Genomic DNA, 21,049 nt, shown 5'->3' with positions numbered 1-21,049 from the left:
GAGTTCTTCCTCAATTCATCAGTCAGAGAGAGGAAAGGAGGAGGAGATAAGAATGATCCTGGGGGATGGAAGCATTTGAGGCCACCGATATTGAGGGAAGGTATTCTAGGCAAAGAAAAGAACAGCATTAAGTGAAGTTTCCCAAGAATGGAAAAACAAGCACCACATATACTCACCAGCAAACTGGTATTAACTGAGCAGCACCTAAGTGGCCACATAGGTACTACAGTAATAGGGTATTGGGCAGGTGGGAGGGGGGAGGGGGGCGGGTATATACATACATAATGAGTGAGATGTGCACCATCTGGGGGATGGTCATGCTGGAAACTCAGACTTGTGGGGGGAGGGGTGGAAAGGACATTTATTGAAACCTTAAAATGTGTACTCCCATAATATGCCGAAATAAAAAAATTTAAAAAATTAAAAAAAATAAAAGAATAGCATTAATAACAGCAAAAAGCAAGGTATGTTTGGATATACGTGATCATGTTCCTTTGGAGCTCAGTGTCTTTGAGGGAGAAGTAGTGTGAGACAGCAGCTGGATGTGAATGTTTCTGTCTCTCCAGTAGGCTGAGTAATTTGCCTCGCCCCAAAAATGTCAATATCCCAATCCCTAAATCCTGCAAACGTGTTATGTGGTGTAAAAGACTTAGCAGATGTGATTCAGTTAAGGGTCTTGAAATGGGAAGATGATCCAGGTGGACCCAAAGTAATCTCAAGGGTCCTTAAAAGAGGGAGGCAAGATGATCAAAAGCAGCAGGAGGCCAGGCACGGTGGCTCACATCTGTAATCCCAGCACTCTGGGAGGCCAAGACAGGAGGATTACTTGAACTCAGGAGTTTGAGAACAGCCTGAGCAAGAGTGAAGCCACATCTCTACTAACTAAAAGTAGAAAAATGAGTCAGGCATGACGGCACACATCTGTAGTCTCAGCTATGTGGGAGGCTGGGGCAGGAGGATGGTTTGAGTCCAGGAGTTGGAGGTTGGAGTGAGCTATGATCACCCCCCATTGCACTCTATCCAGGGCGACAGAGCAAGACTCTGTCTCAAAAAAAAAAAAAAAAAAAAAAAGTAAGAGACAGGACAAAGGAAGCAGAGGCTGGAGCGACACACTTCGAAGACAGAGGTGGTGGCCATGGGCCAAGGAATGCAGACACCCTTCAGAAGCTGGAAAAGACAAGGAAACAGATTTCCCCCCGAAGCTTCCAGAAAGAATACAGCCCTGCCAACACCATGATTTTGGACACTGACCTTCAGAATTGTAAGAGAAAAAATCTGTGTTGTTTTAAGCCACTAAGTTTGTGGTAATTTTTTACAGCAGCAACTGGAAATTAACACAGTCTCTATTATGTTACTTTGGGCCCATTTCAGTTTCAGCTCCATCTGGACTACTGTTATAGCCTCCTGCCTGTTCTCTCTCCTTCTCTTCTCCATCCCTTTCTTTCTACGAAATGATGTCAGATTTATTTTTCCCTAGTCCTGATCATGTCATTCCCCTACACCAAAGCTCTCAGGCATCTCCAGTACCTGCTAAAAAAAAATCCACACTTACCATCCTGGCATTTAAGAACTTCGATAATCTAGCCCCAGAGTGCATTTCCAGCTTTATCTGTATTCCTCTGCAGCATTACTTTTTCTCCCAAGTAACTGCTCACGTCACAGGCACAGGGCTCTCCTTCTGTGTTTCAGACTGCCGGTTTTGAAAGTCGAGATCACTATTCCCCATCCCAGCCTATGGCGTTTTCTCTCTTCACTGGACTCCTAGAGTCTTCAATGACTGTGCTCTAAAACTCTCTTCATGTCATATGTTCTTAATGTCCAGGCCCAAAGTAAAGGGTTCCAAGAACTTACAAATGACCTTACTACTGCCTGAGAGTTGAAACACAGGAAAACCAACCCACACTGGATGAGACTGCCATCTAAAGATGGGATTCAGGATTTTATATGTCAATCTGGGAGGCAGATTCAGGAAATATTGAAGTCAGTCAAGGTATATAAAATAGAATTTTGAAAGCAAGACTGAAACTAAAATAAGGAAAAAATGTTCCAGACCACATGATGTCATGGTTAGGAGGCCCTATGGTCATGTTTTCTGGGTTCAAATCCTAGATCTATCACTTAGCAGTTTTGTACCCATAGCTGAGATAACTATTGATTAAAATAACCAACTATCCTTAGTCAGGATGTTATTATAAGCAAATCTTTTTATTATTGGACTTGTTTTCACACACAGATTTGCCTACCAATGGAGAATCTACTGACATGAACTGTGTTTCTCACTGTAAATTGGCATTCGGATTCAAATGCCAGTCTCTTGTGAATATAGTTATTAATTCAGTCATTAATGCCAAGTCCAAAATCACATCAATCAAGTGAAGGCATTTTTTTTTTGCATTGGTTTAGCCAATGGAAGAACTTTACACTATCTGCATCTGAGTTGTTTAGACTGATTGTCTGTAATGATCAAATCCACCAGATTGTTGCTTAACTTTCCACTATGATTTGCACAGATAGCCTCCATGTGCACCTGGCATTGTCCCTGGAAGTGCTGGGCATCTGCTCCATTGAAAGCAATAGCAGCTGTGAAGCTTAAATCATTTCACATTTTAGTAAGATGACAACAACATGGCATGCAAGCAGCGGACTGGAAATTCCTTTTGGACAATGCTTGTTGACAAATGCAGAACAACAAAGAACCACACAACACAGTTGTGTGCTGTAAATCCTACAGACAGAGAAGCCAGCGGCTGCCTGGTAGAAACTTGGTGATTCACAGTTTCATAGTGTTGCCAAGAGCGTGCCACGTTAGCACACACCTTGAGTCCCCTAAATCTCATTCCTAAATGAAACTGAAGAGAACTCAGAAGCACTTACTCTGATTCATGGTTTCCTTCACATTCTGGTGTTAAGTCACAGTAACTAATATGCCTATGAACACTTCTTGATGAACCCCTCTATGTTCTTTTTACTCAAATTCTTTTTGGTAAATGGTTACAGAATTACCTGAAGTCCCAAATCCCAACAAGTACATCTAGCAAAATAATAAACAAAAGGAAATGTCCTATCTGCTTTGCATATTTCCTGCTTGCACGATGGTAGTATATACCACTGTACACCACACGACCAATCACATGAAGTCAAGCACATAAAAACTTAGACTTTAGAAAGAAGGTTACCCAAACTCAGAAATCCTTAGATGACCAGAAATTGAGGCAGTGGAGGTTGACAAATTCAACAAACTCTCTAGGTGACCTTTAAATGATTTTGATAAAGAAAAGGGCAGGCAACGGGAGTAGGAGAGAGAAAAGCTTACCTATGTCAAAATATTTGGCAGGCCCTGGGCTGGGTCCTCTGTTCCAAATGAATCCCAAGTCACCTGTCAGAGGACCTGAGCTTTTCTAATTTTGGATTTGAAAACAAGAGACCTCTGTTTAAAACCAAATATTCCAGCCAGGGTAATACCTTCTTGCATACCAACAGGATCCTTTTTGAAAATTTGATCTAAAATTCTCTCTGACGACTAGATTGCCATTGTCTCTAGCATGAAATCCTAACATTTCTTAACATTGTCCTTCATATGCTTTGGCTTTGACATATCTTTTCTTGTTTCTTGTTTTTAAGCTTCATTTAATGAATCTTTTTCAATTATAAAGGTGGTTTTTATATATATATGTGGTTATTATGGATAAATTTAAAAATATAAAAAGGTATAAATACTAAAATAAAAGTCAACACCCAGAAGATAATTATCATTATTCATATTTTATTTCCTGACAGTTGCCTTTTACTATGTATTGATATACATTATCTATTAATGTATACTATTATGTAATATAATGCCTCTTTCTTCCTCTTTTTATTTTTTCTTGCTGTATCAAGCCTTTGCTCTAAGCACATTTTTGGGAGTATTTTTACCCCCACTACTTAGAAATTCATTAGAAAGGGATCACAATGAAACCACTTTAGTCTATGTTATTAAAGATAGCTATAGGTAGGTAATACTCTTTATGTTAACCAACATTTTCCACTATGTTTTCTTATTTTTTTTCTTCCATTTATTCAGGGTCATTTATTGCCTTGGGATATAGTTGTTACAGCAAAATCCAGGGGATGAAAAGTCAAATTCTTAAGTTTTGAGCTTCCAAAACTCTAATCTCTGAAGACATCATGACATGAAGCTTATAGCACTAAGTGTGGATCTTGAAGAATATGTTAGTAGAATATGCCCAGGTTTGTCCTAGTTTAAAATATGAAAGTCCCATGTCTGGAAAAATCCCTCAGTTCCAAGCAAATTGAGACAGACAGTTGGTCACCCTAGCAAAAGCCAGCTCTTCTTGCTCCCTATTTAGCTAAATATTCCGTGGCCTTGTAAGCAAAGAGTCTGGGAAAGCAAGAGTCATTCAGGCAAGGCCATGTGCCTGCCAGGTGTCACTGTGGACTAATAGGATGGGGGGGGGGGGTAATCCAGAAAGCAGCCAGTGGGTGAAAGGCTACAGAGGAAAAAAAAAATTACATTTTTTTCTTCAGAAATAGGAAATGAGAACGTTAGGAGAACTGTGGAGGAAATAGTAGTCATGGGGAACATGAAAGGGAAATGATCAGGGACGGTGTCCACAGCACAGCTGGTGGCCCTGTGGAGCGCAGGAGACAAGGCCAGTCCTCACTGCCTCCACCTGGAGCCAACAGCCCACCACCAGGGGCTGCCGTGAGGGCCCTTGGGCTTCCCAAAGCACAGTTAAACCCTCTCATTTTGTAGATAAAGAAACAGAAGTCTGAAAGAAAAAAAAAATTACTGGAGATCATTTATGTAGCAGTAGAGTCAGAACTAAACACCAAGATTCTACACTGGTCATGGTCACTAATTATTTGAAATGATATAAATAACCATTATAGGCCTATTTTTGGATAAAAATAGAAATATTTCCAAATCGTCAGGAACTCTGCAGGGGCTGAGACTTTGTTCTACTTACAAACTAACAAACGAGCCTGTTTCTGTACCACAGATGCTGACAAAAGGCATGAGACTCCTGGGATGGAGACAAGAGACTCACCTACAGCCAAAGCGGTGGCCAGAGCATGATGGTCACTTGCTTTGGGTCCCCATTGCCTAAGTTTTGCAGGGCAACACAAAAGGGCTCATGGTTGGATGCTTGCAAACAAAATGTGTCGCATTTACAGGAAAGGAACTCTGAGATTGGGGATTCATTGCTTTTATAGGAAGCGGAAACAAGCCTGCTTTTGGTCTAGGGGGAGATATTACCTCCTCTCCCAAGGTTGCTTGCTACAAATGCAACTCTGAGAACAGTCTGGCAAAGAATGGACGGGGCCATATGTCCTTGGTTGGCACACATAGCAAGAACATGCAAGGACACTCAGGGCCCATGGAAGATTGCTTCTCCCAACAAGTATCAGTTAAACTGAACAAAACCACAAATTTAACTATTAATAGTTACATGTTATAATATTGCCCATCAGTTTTCCTATTCCTTCCAAAGACTGTGATTTGACTCACCATATTAAATATTTTTCAAACGCTGCAGTACTTTATAAACATTTTATGTATTCCTATAACCATTTATTCCATATATCAATGTTAAAAGTATGGCTATTAAACAAGAATAATATTCCAAATACCTAACATGGGCACCAATCAGAACAGAAGCTGGCTGTAAACAGTGAGGATACTATGTGGCTGCACCAGCTGCTAAGTTCTAAGACTGAACTCAGGCTTAACTTAAGATACAGGAAGTCGAACACCAAGAATTTGCTGGGGTATTTATAAGACACATAACACTTACCTAGGGATAAGGCAGATATGTGAATGCAGATTAGTGATCACAGTGCTTGTCTATTTGATTTAATTCAATTAGAAGTCAGTCCAGAAAATAATTTTCTGGCTCAAGAAGAAAAACCCTGTTATTATTTCCCCCATTTTCCAATGAATATAAGGAAACCTGTGCGCATAGAAATTAGCTTGCTTGGAAGGCCAGGGTAAAGTATGGCTTCAGTTAGAAGAAATTTTCTAGGGAGCAGCTGTTAGAGAAAGGTCAAAGAATTCTTCAATTAAGAAAGCGATGATAAAATAATTTTGGGGGATGTTTTTATAGTCTTGAGGAAGTATTATGAGTGACTAAAGCTCTGGGGACAACTAAGTGGTACTTAAGATGCTTCTTTTACATATTGTCAATGGAGTCTGTCTGGCTCTTCTCTCCAGGAGGTAAGATATAATTGACAGTAAAAAGTTTCCCAAAGAAATTATGCTGTTTTCACTCTCATTTGGAAGAAATGCTAAGGCTCATGTATGGCTCATAGCCACTCAATCAGCTACTTACAAACCGAGAAACATCTCAAGGAGAAAGCTCCTGTGTCTTTTTACTCATCCGCTCAGGGAAAATAATTTCTTACTCCTTGGGAATCACACCCAGATACATCTTGCCTCGTGGTACCAGAACAACCCAATGAGAAAGGCATAGATGACTTCATCTGGTGATTGGAAAAATCATAGCACAGAAATGAAGTGCTGTGAGAGTCACTAAGTGCCAATTGCAAGGTGGAATGATATCTGAATGAGGAGCTGTCGAGCTGCGTTCAAATTGCCTGGACAGTTGTCTTTTGTCTCTGCCTCAGACCTGGAACCACTGAATCAGCAGACAGGTCCAAGAAACAAACCAAACTATGTCTCAAATCTTCATTAGACCCTTGCTACCAACCATCACCGGACCCAAAATAAAGAGAAGGCACAATTATTTATCAAGGTATGGGCACCATGCAAGGCACTTCACATGCTGTATCATTTTATCCCCACAATAACACTAGGAGCTGGCTTAATGTTTTTGTTCTGTAAATTTAAAACACAATAAGCATCCAGGCATGGTGGCACATACCTGTAGTCCCAGCTATTGGGGAGGCTGAGGCAGGAGGGCTGCTTGAGCCCCCGTGTTCAAGGCTACAGTGAGCTATGATCTCACTACTACACTGAGACCTCACATCTAAAAACAAAAACAAAGAAAACAAAAAGCAAAGAACAAATCATGCTTTATGAACTCTTCAGAATTGTATAATCAGAAAAGTTGAAAGGGAGCTATTTTAATGTCAGTGTACGTATTTGCTTTTCTATTAATAAATGCTTTTATTTTAAATTACATGTTAGGGCATGGGGCAGGGGGAGACTGTAATCCTTTTTAGTAATTGCAGGTTCTAAAGACCTTAGCCAAACCCAGTTACCTGCAAAGTATGGCAGCATATTTGTTTCCTATGGCTGCCATAAGAAATTACCACAAACTGATGGATGGTGTTAGAGATCAAGACATTGGTTGCCTCTTGTGGGGAAGGGAAGTTACTGGGAGGGTGGTAACAGAGGCTTCTAGAATGCTGGTCACATTCTATTTCTTGCCTGATTACAAAGGTGGGAACAATTGGTGCCATGTGCTTTTATGTAGGGCACTTTTCTATATACATGCTAGTCTTCAATAAAATAGTTTACTTTAAAAAAAAAAAAAAGCTGCTGCAAACTTAGTGAGTGGCTTAAAGCAATAGAAATACATTCTATTACAGTTCTGGAGGCTAGAAGTCTAAGATCAAGGTTTCAAGTAGGGCTGCGCTCCTTCCAAAGGCTCTAGTAGAGAATCCTTCCTTAGCTCTTCTAGGAAGCCAGATTAGTGAGTCCAGACATTTCTGGCTTGTGGCCATACAACTCCCATCTCTGCCTCCATTTTCACGTGGCCTTCACCTCTGTGTTTGTATTTTCTCTTCTAAGAACATTGGATTTAGGGCCTACTCAGTTAATCCAGGATGATTTCATCTGAAAATCTTTAATTATATCTACAAAAATTCTTTTTCCAAATAAGGTCACATTCTTAGATTCTTGGAATTAAGACAAGGATGTATCTTTTTGCAGGCCACCATTCAACCCATTACAGGTGTAGTTAGGCAAAATAAGTTTAAAGTCTCCTCCTCTTGCATTTTTGTATTTGCAAATAAGGAAAGGCAATATGAAAATATAAGAAGCCCTGTAAGAAAAAAAACTCCATGGGGTCAGGTGGTTTTGTAATTTCCAGTCTTGTTTTCTCTGTTGCATCCAACTCCCTGGCACGTTCTAGATGTGCAATAAATGTTTTTGAATGAAGAAGGGAGGCGGAAGAAGGCGTGAGGAGGTCCTAGAAGAGGACCATCTGAGCTAGCTTCATTGATGCGTTGCTCATTGTTTCTGAATATGGATACAAGGCAAGATGGGATCTCAGTTTTCAGGGCACAGTATAAGGAGAACAAACAGGAAAAACCTGAGTAGGTGGAGAAATTGACTTGGCTGTAAAGTTTGTCCCTAAGAGATGATGGCAAAAGTCCAAATTATAATGCCCATAGAAGCATGGCAGAAATCAAGATTATAATTCACCCATATAGGTTGTAGTATGATTATTTCAAGTGAGGATACCAAGATAGTTATGCTATGATGTCCATTTTTCCAGATTAAAATCTCAACAGACATGGTGATAACCCTCTAGTACAGGAGCTATTGAGAACTAGGAAGCATCAAGATCCCAGTCAAGATGGCAAGAGCTTAGAGCTAGGGTGCAATCCTAACATGGAACAATGATAGTGCTTTAAAAAAAAAAAAAAGTACATGGAATCAACAATTTTGCACACTGGAAAAATACAATAGAGGTTAAGAGAAGTCTGTGGCTTAGTGGGCATGCATGCCCATAAATTACCATACATACAACACCAGGATGGAGAGTGTATTATTTTATGGCCTGTACCCTCAGGATTGTAGCGTAGGCAATGAGGAGGCTGAGCCATGAGGAGAAGGTCCCCCACGTCAGCAGCTGGGCTGGATAAGGACAGAATGACACTTTTGGCAAATGAAAATATGGAAGAAAGTACATTCTAGTCAGGGAGAACACATGATAAAATGCACAGGGAAAGACAAAACTTGTTTGAGAAATGGTAGATAACTCATGGCCGGTAGTTTAGGAAACAAAGCAATAAAGTTCTGTTGGGTTCCAGACATGAAGAGAAAAATGAGTAACGTTTATTTACATGCTTTTTCTCATTTAGTTTTATGGCAACATTTAAGAGTTCCCTCAAAGAATGAGAAACTAAAGCTTAGCTGGGTTAGGTAACTGGCTCAGGTTTAAACAGCAAAGCAGATAAGAGTCCAATTAAAGACTGTCTGATTTCAAATAATATGTTCTTTTCCATGGGATATGAGACTACATCTGCATCTCCCCTTCAGAAAGTGAGAGACCCCCAGAAAGGATTAGGACACTACTGCACATGTATGTGTTTTGAAGGGGAAGAAGACACTAGAGACAGGTACAGTGAGGAGATTATTGCAATAATCTAAGTACAAGAAGACAAATCCTGAACTATAATAGAATGATAGTGATAGGAACAACATTAAAGGTTTTGTTAGCTTAAGTCAATACTGTATCTGTCCCAGAAGTCTACATGGTATGTTTAACCATGTAGATTTTAACTTTAACCCCCAAATTTTACTTTAATGATTTTAGGAGTGATAAAAGAACAGAGGATGCACTTAAAATGACCCAGGACATTTAAGCCTCAATCTTGTTTTGGGAAAAAAAAATCACTGCTTTTTTTTCTATTAATAGACATTGGAATATTTTAAAATACAAAAGAGTTCAGCATTTTTAACTTCAAATTTCATGAAGGTCATTTTATTAAATAATTTACTTGCTTCCCAAAATGGTTTGATAACTTATGAATGACACAGAGACAGTAAAGTCCTCAAATGAAAATTACTGTATCAGTTGAAAATTTTTACAGTATTTTATTCCAATAAAACACTTTGGAATGCTTTGTAATTCAGAAATGTGGATTGTCATTTGAAAATTCAGACCTGTTTTTCGAACCTAATTTTTATGTTAATTGTGGAGATAGTTGGTTAGAGGTGGCAGCTAGTGAGCAACTCATAGTTCACTTGACTCCAATTTCTTAACCATAAAAATACAAAACCATCAGAGATCTAGAAATATGAATATTAGCCACCATCTCCCAGACTACAGGGGGAATCTCCACTGAGTGATGCTAAATATGGACCTGACCCAGAAGTGCAAATCCCAGCAAAGAGAAAGAAAATGCTGGTAGGGAGCGTAGGTTTTAGAATCAGACTGTCCTGAGTTTGAATCCTCAGCTCTTTCTCTAAGTCTTAATATTCCCCCATGTGTAAATTGAGAACAATTATTCATATCTCAGAGGGCTGCTGGAAGAATTAAATGTCATAATATGTAAAGTGCTTAGCAAATGTAAAACGCAAAGCGCTTAGCAAAGTGCTGGGCTCATTTTAAGAAATTAATAATGGGAAACATTTTGGTTAGTGAGATTTTTCTCTCTTCTATCATGTCACTTCTATCATATCCTTGGAGATGCAGGATATTGGTGGAGGCTGGTGGTCACATTCTTACTGGAAGATCTGTTTCCTAAAGCAATCAATGCAAACATCCATCCCATGCATCAGTCACTTCCTTTTTTCATTTGTTCTATAGACTGTAACACCAAGTCATGCAGTACAGCTGAGTGTAAATGTTAGGTGCATTGATTGCACCTTGGGATGTGCTGGCCATCAGGGGAAGAAGCAGGAGAGATGGGAACAGCCATGAGAATGGTAGATTATGGGAGTTTTGCTCACATGCATTCTGACAAGGGAAAACTGCAGTGACGGCCTTCTGAGGAGTACATTATGGAAGTGGGGGAAAGAGTAACTTGACAGTGGAAGCTTTGTCTTCAGATTTCAAGCAAGGAGTGCAGAGTGCAGGATTCTCCAGAGTAGGTAGTCTAAGGTAGAAGCATTGGGGTGTTTTATGAAACATGGAAACTTCCCTCAACTCTGTTTAACCCCAAAGTTTAGAAACGTCAGCAGGCTTACTGTCTAACTCAAGGCAGAAGCCCATCCAAGATTGCACATTACATTTAGTAGTATCTAGTGCACCTAGTAGCTTTTCTCATATTTTTTAGCTCACAGTTTTGAGCATTTCCTAATTGCATCAGTGATGGAGCTTGCTATTTTTTATTATCTTTTTTAAAAGTTGATTTTTTTTTGCATGGAGAGAGGCAAAAAAGATCTTTATTTCAACATTATTAGACTGAAAGTCTAATACCACTTTAATTTCAAGGAAAATAAAGAATTAAAAGGAAAAGTTTAACTGCAATGTTCAACATATTCCCCTCCCTTCCCACTATTCTTGTATTAGGTTTTATATTTTAGTAGATTGCAATGGTGTTCTGTGGCACCTTTTTGAACTTTAAGGCAGTCAGAACAATAATGTCCTATACTCATTTTAGTATAGCAGCACAGTATAACTGCTGAAACAAAAAAAATAAAATCAATTTATGTTCCCCGTAAGATTTTATCAAGTTTCTGATTATCAGCAAGGAATTATAACACAGATTGACATGTGATTTCTCCAAGATTCCGCCTAGACTTTGAAATAACATTTCCCATATTTAAGTGTTTGCAATGCCTCAAATAGAATGCTTCCTTTAAGTTATTCATACCTATCATGTGTGAGGTATTGAACCCTAATACCAGCTGAGTTTGACTTTTCTATTTTGTTGACAATAGCACATAAGATTTGATATTGCCATCAAATTTTTCCCCCAGATTTCTTTTGTTATATCATTTCTTTTCCATGTTCCCACTTGGTATACATTAAATAAGAGGGCTCAAAAATAACAATGCACTATAAACACACTGCAGTAATTTAGCAATTTAGCAATTTACAAATTGCTAAATTTGTAAATTTAGCAATTTACATTTACGGCATTTACCCACTAAAGATGCTTTAGAAAAAGACAGTTTTTTACAAAAAAAAAAAAAACAGGTACACAGGCATGAAGCTCAATTAGCTCAACCCTCTGTAAGAAAGATTGAACTGAAAAAAAGTGAGATTTTCCTATAACTTTCTACCTATTCCCAAACCTCCTATCCCCTTAAATAAAGATAGTTCTCTGCTAGCCTTCCTCGTAATACCTGGGCAGCTTATGCTGCTGTCAGAGCAGCATCAGATACATGCACCTCCAGGGCTCAGGGGACTGTATGTTCTTTGTAGATTGCACAAGGCTGCATGTTCTCCTTTGAGGAGAGTGCATATTGTCACCCAGGCCTCTGCCCTCCATCCTCCGGCATCTGTGCTTGAGCCCAGGGACATTTCAGCACAGCAGAGCAGCCTTTGCTAATGGTCTTTGGGACATTTCATTAGACTAATGGTCTAATGAGTCATTGAACTAATGGTCTAATGGGACATTTCAGCACAACAGAGCAGTCCTTATACCTTGGTCTTTGTCTTCTACCTCCTCCTCCTTCACTGGAACTGTATTTATTTTAAATGCTTTTTAACGTCAAAGAGAGTATTATTTTAGCAGAGTTTACCTTTAAGATTTCCATCTCATCTATACTAAGCTGTAGCATGTATGGTCAAGTGGTCAGGAAGACCCCAGGGTCTGGAAACAGGTGACTTGTGTTCAAGCCCAGAGCCATGCCTTCTCAGCCAGTAACTGCAAGTAAATCTCTCACCTGTGCACCTTACTCTTACTGTCCTCCTGCTTCAAAGGAGGATGAAGTTAGTAGTACTGAGCTTATAGGGTGATTGAAAGGATTACACAAATTAATGTAAAGTCTCTAGTAAGCTCCTAATAAAAGGCATCTATTATAATTCTACTTACTATATGTTTTTCTTCCCAATTGTTGCTATGGCCTGAATGTATGCCCCCCAATTGATATGTTGGAAACTCAACCCCCAATGCAACAGTGTTGGAAGATGGGGCCTAATGGGAGGTATTTAGCTCATGAATGGATTAATACCACTGTAAAAAGGCCATGAAGGAGTGGGTTGGTTCTTTTCTGATCTTCTACCAGGTGAGGAAACAAAGTCACCCCCTCCCTTGCCCTTCAGCCTTGTGAGGGCATAGTAAGAAGGCCCATACTAAACACTGGCATCTTGATCTTGGACTTCCCAGCCTCCAGAACTGTGAGTGTAAACTTCTGTCCTTTATAGATTTCCCAGTCTGTGATATTCTGTTATAGCAGCACAAAACAGACACAGATGATTGTCATATTGTACCTTCATTTTTAAGCTTACTGATTTTGCCATTTATCTTTTAATTTTTCTCATTTGTAATTTTTATGGTATTGCAATCTTTTATCCTTTCAAAGATTTATATTTTTCAGTTCCTTTCATTTATTTCTCAGATTTTATGATTGTAATTAACTTCAATTCTTTCATAGTTGCATATGTTTTATTCCTGAGCCTTTATCCACTTTTTCCCCTTCTATATTTTACCTTTTTCTTTATTGAACCCTTTAAATTTTCTAAGTTCCTGGGGTTTCTTTTAACTTGCTTTTGTTTTATCTATATTTTGTTTACTTATGTATACCTTGACCTTTTAAATATCTTTTGCTTCTTTTATTCTTTCTGTTATGTTTTAGTCTTTTAATCTCTGCTCTTCTTATATTTTTGCCTTTGGAGTTTATCTATTTCTAATGTCCTCAGCATTGCAATACTAGTTCTTCAACTTCCTTCACTGTTTATTTCATAAAGCTCAGGAGTCTGGGGTAGGGACCGTTTGGAGCAGGCGCCCCAAGAGCAGGATTGATTAGTACTTACTTGCTTCTGGTCAACCCCTGCTGTCCCTCTGGCTCCCACTAATGGAGCTCATGTTTCCTTCAATGTTATTTTTTTTTAAATCATATACTGGATAACTTGGGATCCACTGGATAACCCACCGGCTAAAAACTCTCCCTAGGGAAATAACAAATTTTATAAAAAATCATTATATAAAATGGTACATTTATATTGTCAGAATAATGATCTGGCAATTAAAAATTACTTCTTTTCTGATACTTAGAAGAAAATTTTGAAAATTCAAGAAAGTATTTTTTTAAAAACCTAGGGCCAGGTGTGGTGGCTCATGCCTGTAATCCTAGCACTTTGGGAGGCTGAGGCAGAACAACTGCTTGAGCTCAGGAGTTTGAGACCAGCCTGAGCAAGAGTGAGACCCCGTCTCTACTATAAATAGAAAGAAATTAGGCAAATAACTAAAAATAGAAAAAATCAGCTGGGCGCGATGGTAAAGAATTGGGTGCTATTCAAGGATTGAGGCAAAAGGTTTGTTGCACAAATTAGTCAGTATATCTATCCAGGACTCACTGCAGGCATAGGTCTATATAAGATGACTACCTCCCAACCACACTGGGAGTGGACATGACTGCATGATTAGGATGGGTTCATGGCCAGAGCCAACTGGGGAAGATGAAGCCTGGGTTAGAAGGCATTAATTGATTTTTCTTGTGGGAGAGAGACAAATCAACAGGCAAAGTTGCTAATATAGAAATATTCTCCCCACTGAAGCCTTAGTTGAACTGGTTTTAAAAACATTTTTAAGAAAAATTAAGCAGAGTTTCAGGTTCTGGAAGAGGAGCTCTTTGAAATTAGTTGTGCTTTAAGAAAATCCATATATACTATGTAAGTGATAATTCTGAAATTCTATTATGAAAAAATATTAGTTCTGCTGATGCATTATAGGGAATTAAATAGTCATTTGGCAATAAACCTTATATAAACAAACAAAAAAAGCACACACAAAACCAACGAATAATTTCAGGCCTCACTTCTTCATGATGAAAGAGAAGGTTTTTCAATGCTTTCATTACACGTGCATTAATTAGAAACACATTAGTAGCTGAGAATTGAAGTGAGCTTATACTAACTAGACAGACAAGCTAAGCCCAATAGCATGAACTCATGCTACAGAAATAAAAATGTGTCTTTGTAAACATCCATTAAGCATTAATCTCAAATTCTACAAAATAGTAACAAGGTGGAACTTTTTTATGTAAGCCAAGCAAAACACTGAAATCAGGTTTCACCTCTTCTCTAAACAAAAATGAAAAAGTGAACTGTGTGTCAGAGATGTTCTCTTTTGTATATATATGCTCAGTGTTTTTCAAACAGTTATCTGTGAACGAGTATTTGATGGCATCTTACTCTCACGCTTAGTGAAGATTTAATGGAAAAATTTAATAGTATGTGTAAATCATATCTCATTGCATTCTCACAATGACTCCATGAGGTAAGTATTATTTAAAGCTTAGAGAGGATAAGTAAATTGATCAAGAAGATGGAACTGGAACTCATAACTCTAAATACTATATTATTTTCAATAAAGCACATTGATAGATTCTTTTTTCTTTAATGAGTAGGAATTTTCATTCCAAAAAAACTGTTTTCTCTCCTTTTATAGATCTTCCTGTTGGATCTCTATTTTTTCGAACTCACACATGAAGACACAAAAATCTCTTCCAGATAAACACTAATGTTCTCATTTAACTCTCAAACATTTATTAGGTATCAACCATGCTCCTGTGCAGGGACCAATAGACAAGACACCTGCCCCCATACTTATTCTATTAATGTTAGAACATGTTGAGACCCATATACATTGTTCCATGATATGCCTATAAAAGGCTGGGATGTAGTAATAAAAGGAGGAATTAATTTAAGTAATACAGCTAGTTGTACCTTTTCAATGGATAGGATCTGGGGAAACTGGATTGGCTCAGGGCATCAAGCTTGAACTTGTTTTGGGGCATTGTATATGAAAATAGGACTGAGTAGAACCTTAAGGTGGAACTATGAAACAAAGATGAGCAGAACATTTGATTGGGTCATGGTGTCAAGCTAAAGGGGTTGTAAAGAGGCAAACCGGACGTGTCTGGGGAAAAAAAAGATTAGGGAACATGAGGTGAAAACTGATAGACTGCAAGGAGAAATAAATGAATCAACTATTATAGTTGGAGACCTTGAATGCCCTCCATCAGTAATGGGCAGATCCAACAGGCAGAAAATCAGTAAGAACATAGTTGAACACAACACCATCATCAGTCAACCGTATATAATGGACATCTATAGACTACTTCAACCAATGACAGCATAATACACTCTTTTCTCAAACTCATAAGGAACACTTGCCCAGAGTAGACCACATTCTGAGCCATAAAACACACCTAAACAAATTAAAAATAATAGAAACCATACTGTGTATGCTCTCATATCACAATGAAATTAAGCTAGAAATTAATAAAAAGGAAGATAGTTGGGAAATTCCAAAATACTTGGAGATTAAACAACACACTTCTAAATAAAACATGAGTTCCTCAAAAAATTAAAGCAATTTTTTGATCCAGCAATCTCACTCCTGGGTATATCTCCAAAAGAATTAGAATCAAGATCTCAAAAAGATATCTGCACTCCCACGTTCATTGCAGCATTATTCACAATAGCCAAGATATGTGAACAATCCAAATGTCCATTTATGGGTGAATGGATAAAGAAAATATGGTATATACATACAACACAATATTATTCAGCCTTTAAAAACAAGGAAATCTTGCCATATACAGCAACACAGATGAACCCAGAGGATATTAAGCTAAATAAAACAATCCAACCACAGAAGAACAAATACTACATAATTCTATTTACATGAGATATCTAAAATAATCAAACTCATAAAAGCAGAGAGTGTAATGGTGGTTTCCAGGGACCGGGCAAGAGGCAGAAATAGGAATAGTTGTTCAATGGATATAAAGTTTCAGTTATGCAAGATGAAGTTCTAGAGATCTGCTACACAACATAGTGCCTATAGTTAACCATACTGTGTTAAGTACTTTACAGAGTTTATGAGGGTAGATTACATGGTAAGTATTCTTACCATGGAAGGAAAGAAGGGAGGGAGGGAGCCAGCAATGGGACATAAACATTTAGAAGTGATGTGTATGTTTATTACCTTGATTCTGGTGATGGTTTCATGGGTTTATGCATATGCCCAAGATCATCCAATTGTATATTTTAAATATATACAGTTTTGTGCATATCAAGTATACCTTAATGAAGCTGTTTAAAAATAAAATGTATTTCCATCAAAACCACATAGGTCAAAGAAGAAATCAAGAGAAATTTTTTAATATTTTGAAGTAAATGAAAACGAATACAACTTATCAAAATTTGTGGGATGCAGCAAAAGCAGTACTTAGAGGGAGATTTATAGCATTAATTGGAAATTTTAGAAAAGAAGAAAGATCTAAACTTAACAATCTAAGCTTTTATCTTAGGAAACTAGAAAAAAGAGCAAATTAAATTCGAAATAAGCAAAAGAAATAATAAAAATTGGAGGGGAAATCAATGAAATGAAAAATAGGAAATCAATAGAGAAAAATCAACAAAATGGAAAGCTGGTTCTTTGAAAAGATCAATAAAATTTTTAAGTATCTAGCCAGGCTAACTAACAAAAATGATGCAGTGGAGAGAGAGAGACAAAGAGAGAGAAACACAAATTACTAATACCAGAAACAAAAGAGAGAATATCCATACAGATTATGTGAATGTTCAAAGAACATTAACAGAATACTATCAGCAACTCTATGCCCACAAATTTGATGACCTAGATGAAATGGACCAATTCTTTAAAAGACAGAATCCACCAAGACTCATACAAGAAGAAATAGACCATGTGAATAGGCCTGAATCTATTAAAGAAATTGAATTAATAATTAATAACCTTCTAAAACAGAAAGCACCAGGCCGAGATGGACTCACCAGTAAACTCTACCAAACATTTAGAAAAGAAATTAAACCAATTTTCTGCAGTCTCTTTCATAAAATAGAAGCAGAGGGAATACTTCATAACTTATTCTATGAGCCCAGCATTACTCTAATACCAAAACTAAAGATATTACAAGAAAACAAAACTATAAAGCAGTATCTCTCATAAACATAGATGCAAATATCTTCAACAAAATATTAGCAAATGAGATTCAACAATATATAAAACAATATATAAAACAAATTATATACCAAGACCAAGTGGGATTTATCTAGGTTTGCAAGGCTGGCTCATCATTCAAAAATGAATTGATGTAATCCATCACATCAACCGGCTAAAGAAGAAAAATCACATGATCAATAGAAGTAGAAAAGGCATTTGACAAAATTCAATGCCCGTTCATGATAAAAACTCTTAGCAAGTTAGGAATAGAAGGGAACTTCCTCAACTTAGTAATAAACAGCTACAAAAATCCTATAGCTAATATCATAATTACTAGTGAGAAACTAGAAGTTTTTCTGCTAATATCAGGAACAAAATAGGGATGTCCCCTTTTACCACCCTTTCAATGTCATATTAGAAATTCTAGCTAATGTAATAAAGGAAATAAAAGGTACATAAATTTGGAAGGAAGAAATGAGACTCTCTTTGTTTTCAATGATCTATGTAGAAAATCTGAAGAAATTTTTTTGAAAAAAACCTCTAGGAACTAATGATTATAGCAAGATTTTGAGATACAAGGTTAATACACAAATTGCTTTCAAATATATCAGCAATGAACAATTGGAATTTGAAATTAAAAACATCATACTATTTATGGTAGGACACCCAAAAGTGAAATAGTTAGGCATAAATACAATAAAATATACATAAGACCTACACAAGGAAAACTATAAAAGTCTGAAGACTGAAATCAAAGGAGAACTAAATAAATGAAGAGATATTTCATGTTCATGGATAGGAAGACTCATTATTATGAAGATATTGGTTCTTCTCAACTTGATCTATAGATTCAATGTAATTCCAATCAAAATTTCAGCAAGCTATATTGTGGGTATCAGCAAACTGATTCTAAAGTTTATATGGAGAGACAAAATACCCAGAATAGCCAAAACAATTTTGAAGGAGAAGAACAAAGTTGGAGTACTAACATTTCTCAACTTCAAGACTTACTATAAAGCTATAGTAATCAAGATAGTGTGGTACTGGTGAAAGAATAGACAGATTAGTAGCATAGAATAGAGAGCCCAGAAGTAGACCCATACATATACAATCAACTTATCTTTTACAAAGGAGCAAATGCTATTCAATGGAAAAAGGATAGTCTTTTCAACAAATGGTGCTGGACAACTAGACATCCACATACAAATAAGTGAATTAATAAATTTTAGACCCAGACCTTATATCCTTTACAAAATTAACTCAAAATGGATCATAGACTTAAATATAAAATGCAAAGATATATCTCTCCTAGAAGATAACATGAGAGAAAGGGAGAAAATCTAGTCAACCTTGGATTTGGCAATGACTTTTTAGATACAACACCAAAGGCACAATCCATGAAAGAAAGAATCGATAATATGGGCTTCAATATAATTTAAAACTTCTACTCTGCAAAAGATGCTGTCAAGAGAATGAGAATACAAGTCACAGACTGGGAGAAAATCATTACTAGAAACATTATCTGATAAAGGACTGCTACCCAAAGTATACAAAGAACTCAATTTTTTTTTAAGAGATAAGGTCTTGCCCTGTCACCCAAGCTGGAGTACAGTGGCAAGATCATAGCTCACAGCAGCCTTGAACCCCTGGACTCAAGCAATCCTCCTGCCTCAGCCACCTGAGTCACCAGGACTATAGGCACATGCCACCAAGCCTAATTTTTCCTAGTTTTTGTAGACACAAGGTCTCACTACTTTGATCAGGCTGTCTTTGAACCCACGTCCTCAAGTGATCCTTCTGCCTTATCCTCCCAAAGTGCTAGGAGTACAGGCATGAGCCACCATCCCCAGCCACAAAGAACTCTTAAAACTCAACAATAGTAAAACAAAGAACCTGATTTTAAAACTGGGCAAAAGATCTGAAAAGACACCTCTCCAATGTACAGATGGCAAATAAGCATATGGAAAGATACTCAACATCACACATCACAAGCAATTGCAAATTAAAACAAGATTATCACTACATATCTATAAGAATGGCTAAGATTCAAGACACTAACACCAAATGCTGACAAGAATGCAGAGCAACAAGAACTCTCACTCATTGCTGGTGGGAATGCAAAATGGAAAAGTCACTTTGGAATACACTTTAGCATTTCTTACAAAACTGAACATATTCTTGCCAATGATCCAGAAATTGCTCTCTTCAATATTTACCCAAATGAGTTGACAACATATGCCCACACAAAAACCTGCACATGGATATTTACAGGAGATTTACATGTGCACATTGGGTCTCACTTATCCAAAATGCTTGGACCAGATGTGTTTCAGATTTGGGATGGTTTCAGATTTGAAGACTAAACATGAAATTCATTTATGTTTCATATACACCTATACACATAGATTGAAAGTAATTTTACACATTTTTAATAATCGTGTGAATGAAACAAAAGCATGTGTACATTGAACCACCAAAAAGCAGAGCTGTCACCATCTCAGCCACATGTGTGGACAATCTGTGGTTGTTTGGCATGATCACCATTCCTGACTCTGAATGTGTATGCTACCAATAAGCAATCATTTTCTTACACTTATTCACACATAAGTACCAAACAGTAAAAAAAAAATATGAAATGCAATTAATACAGTGAAAAAAATGTGTTCAGGGTAACTTAGCAGGACAATAGCATCACCAGAATACCTATATCAGCTATTAAACACCAGTGGCAACAAACAATGGCACATGAGGTCAGGTATGGAATTTTATACTTATGGCATCATGCCAGTGCTCAAAAAGTTTTGGATTTTTGAGCATTTTGGATTTTGGATTTTTGGATTAGGGATGCTCAACTTGTAATTGACAAAACATGGAAGCAACCCAGATGTCCTTTAATAGGTGAATGGTTTATAAACTGTGGTATATCCAGACAATGAAATGTTACTCAGCATAAGGAAGAAATGAGATATCAAACCATGAAAAGACATAGAAGAACCTTAAATGCATATTGCTATGTGAAAGAAGCCAATCTAAAAAGACTAACCTATACTGTATGATTCCAACTATATGACATTCTGAAAAAGGCTCATTAATGCAAATTACTGATCTTATGCAAGGTTGAACCATAAGCAGGCATAATACATAAACAGATGAAATGATTTAAGGCTGCCAAGAAAAGGGCCCCAAATGTCCAAGTTGTGGGGAAGGATATTGGGAGAAGAATATATTAGTTCTGATGAGTGACTATTTATGGAAAAGTTGGGAAGAG

This window comes from Microcebus murinus, chromosome 5, assembly GCF_040939455.1.
Source record: "Microcebus murinus isolate Inina chromosome 5, M.murinus_Inina_mat1.0, whole genome shotgun sequence".
NCBI classification, from domain to species: Eukaryota; Metazoa; Chordata; class Mammalia; order Primates; family Cheirogaleidae; genus Microcebus; species Microcebus murinus.
The sequence above is the reverse complement of the archived record's forward strand: the minus strand, read 5'-3'. Positions refer to the sequence as shown.